We start from the raw sequence: 2,895 nt of genomic DNA, 5'->3' as shown, positions 1-2,895 counted from the left end.
AATGCTGTCCGCAAATCGTAGTTTCCAGGCACAAAATTCGACATGTTCAACGCTATTACAAACTATACTGTTGTATGAAACTTGTATTGTTGTAAGTTGAAAATCTTTGTCAGATGTCAGAACAAGGAAATGGCGTCAATGACGCGGTCTGACGGCGACTACATTGACAGTTATGACCATCTATTGGTAAATTCCGGTTTCATATTTACATACCTGGTATACTACTTACTTTAATAACGTATTCGACTTTAAACAAACAAATTAAAAATACGGACTTACCACCTTATTTCCTGAATGCTAAAATAACAAGAAAAGATGTGATTTCACTTTTTTGTATTTCTTTAGCTAGCAATATATTTACGTCGTATCTTTTGTAGTTATATCTTAACAGGACAACCTGGACGACTTCCTGCGTAAAAATTTCACCACGGTGATGTCTTCATCTATTGGAAAAGTACCAAACCAGGATGCGCATAATTACCTGCTGCGTACAATTCCCCCACTGTCCCCTACTGATTTAGAACAATCCGTTACATGATTTACTTGTCTTAATTACATGATTTCGTTATGTAACTTTGTTACATGATTTTTTTCACTAAGGTTCTATGTAACTCGTTGGGAAGGCCTCGTTTGCCTACAAATTTTTTGCCTACAGCACCTTTTGCCTACATCTCTTTTGCCTACAAATCGATTGCCTACATGTATTATTGCCTACAGTTCGATTGCCTGCATGCACTTTTGCGTACAAATAAAAATTTTAGAAACGGAGTTACTTTTGCCTAAATGAATCATTGTCTACATGTATTATTGCGCACAATTAAAATTTCAAAAATAAATTCACATTTGTCTACATGTATTATTGCCTACAGCTCGATTGCCTACATGCACTTTTGCGCACAAATAAAAATTTTAGAAACAGAGTTACTTTTGCCTACATATACAGGGTGCGGCATCAAAATCCGGACAAATTTCAATTTAAATTTTTCGCTATATTGTGCCTCCGCCAATGGTTGTTGTTGGCGTCCAAGAAAACTTGATGTTTCTAGTAAACAGTTATATTATCAAAATGGCCGCGATGTTGAAACCAAGTGCGAAGTATAACCGAAGATCCGCGATCATCGAAGGCCTTCGCGCTGGGAGCTCGACTGAAATAATTCGGTTTTTTGGACCGAGATTAACTGTTTATGACGTTGTGGCAAAATATACGGCTTCAGAACAGTCCAATGAAGATTCTAGTATGCCAGCGAGGAAGATTCCTCGAAAGAACGCACCGCGAGGAACCCCACAGTCGTCAAAAGGGCTCCCAACAGCCCAGATTTAAATCCCCTGGATTACTATGTATGGAGCGTAGTTGAAAGGGTCACTAACAAGTCTCGGCATCCCAACGTGACGTCATTAAGAACTGCTATTGAGGCAGCATTCGTCGGCATGGACAGCGCTATTGCAGCGTGCGTGTGAACGCTTCAGACAGAGAATAGAGGCCAGCATTCAAGCTAATGGGGGATATATCGAATAATTATGCTCTATAGGGATCCCCCAAGTGCCATGTAAAAGGATTTTTTATAATATTTAATTTTTCATCAAAAACATTTTGTTTAAAGAAATTGTTCGATTTGTCCGGATTTTGGTGCCGCACCCTGTATTATTGCCTACATGTATTATTGCCTATAAGTATTATTGCCTACAGCTCTATTGCTTACATACATTATCGCCTACAGCTCAAAATTTTCCACGCGAAATGAGGGCTACCTCACATCAACAAATGGTTTGGTTAGAGTTAGATTTTTTTGGGAAAATATTCCAAGCGGACACTGTCTACGCTGACACCCCACTGTTCACATGAGAAATTTCCTAAAAATATAAATCATTTTCTTAATTAACTTTAATTTTATATTTGTGTGCCAAAGTGCTTGTAGACAATCGAGCTGTAGGCAATAATACATGTAGGCAAAAGTAACCCTGCATCTAAGAATTTTATTTGTGCGCAAAAGTGCATGTAGGCAATAGAGCTGTAAGCAATAATACTTTTAGGCAATAATACATGTAGGCAAAAGTAACTCCGTTTCTAAAATTTTTATTTGTGTGCAAAAGTGTAAGTAGGCATTCGAGTTGTAGGTAATAACACATGTAGGCAATAATACATGTAGACAAATGTGACTTTATTTTTGAAATTTTTAATTGTGCGCGAAAGTGCTTGTAGGCAATAATACATGTAGGTAATAATTCATGTAGGCAATAATACATGTAGGCAAAAGTAACTCCGTTTCTAAAATTTTTATTTGTGCGCAAAAGTGCATGTAGGCAATCGAGCTGTAGACAATAATAAGTGTAGGCGATAATACATGTAGGCAATAATACATGTAAGCAAAAGTAACTCCGTTTCTAAAATTTTATTTGTGCGTAAAGGTACATGTAGGCAATCGAGTTGTAGGCAATAATACTTGTAGGCAATAATACTTGTAGGCAATAATACATGTAGGCAATAATTCATGTAGGCAATAATACATGTAGGCAATAATATATGTAGGCAAAAATAACTCCATTTCTCTAAAATTTTTATTTGTGCGCAAAAGTGCATATAGACAATAGAGCTATAGGCAATAATACTTATAGGCAATAGTACATGTAGGCAATAATACATGTAGGCAAAAGTAACTCCGTTTCCAAAATTTTTATTTGTGCGCAAAAGTGCATGTAGGCAATCGAGCTGTAGGCAGTAATACATATAGGCAATCGATTTGTAGGCAAAAGGTGCTGTAGGCAAAAAATTTGTAGGCAAAAGGAGCTCCAAACTCGTTACTTTTATGAACTACTAAAGAAAAATAAAATTTCACTTTTTCTATATCGGATCGGTCTCTAAAACTTTTCTTATTATTAGGTGTTGAACTTAATTCC

This window comes from Trachymyrmex cornetzi, unplaced genomic scaffold (genome assembly GCF_001594075.2).
Source record: "Trachymyrmex cornetzi isolate Tcor2-1 unplaced genomic scaffold, Tcor1.1 scaffold208, whole genome shotgun sequence".
Taxonomy (NCBI): domain Eukaryota; kingdom Metazoa; phylum Arthropoda; class Insecta; order Hymenoptera; family Formicidae; genus Trachymyrmex; species Trachymyrmex cornetzi.
This window is presented reverse-complemented; position numbering follows the sequence as displayed.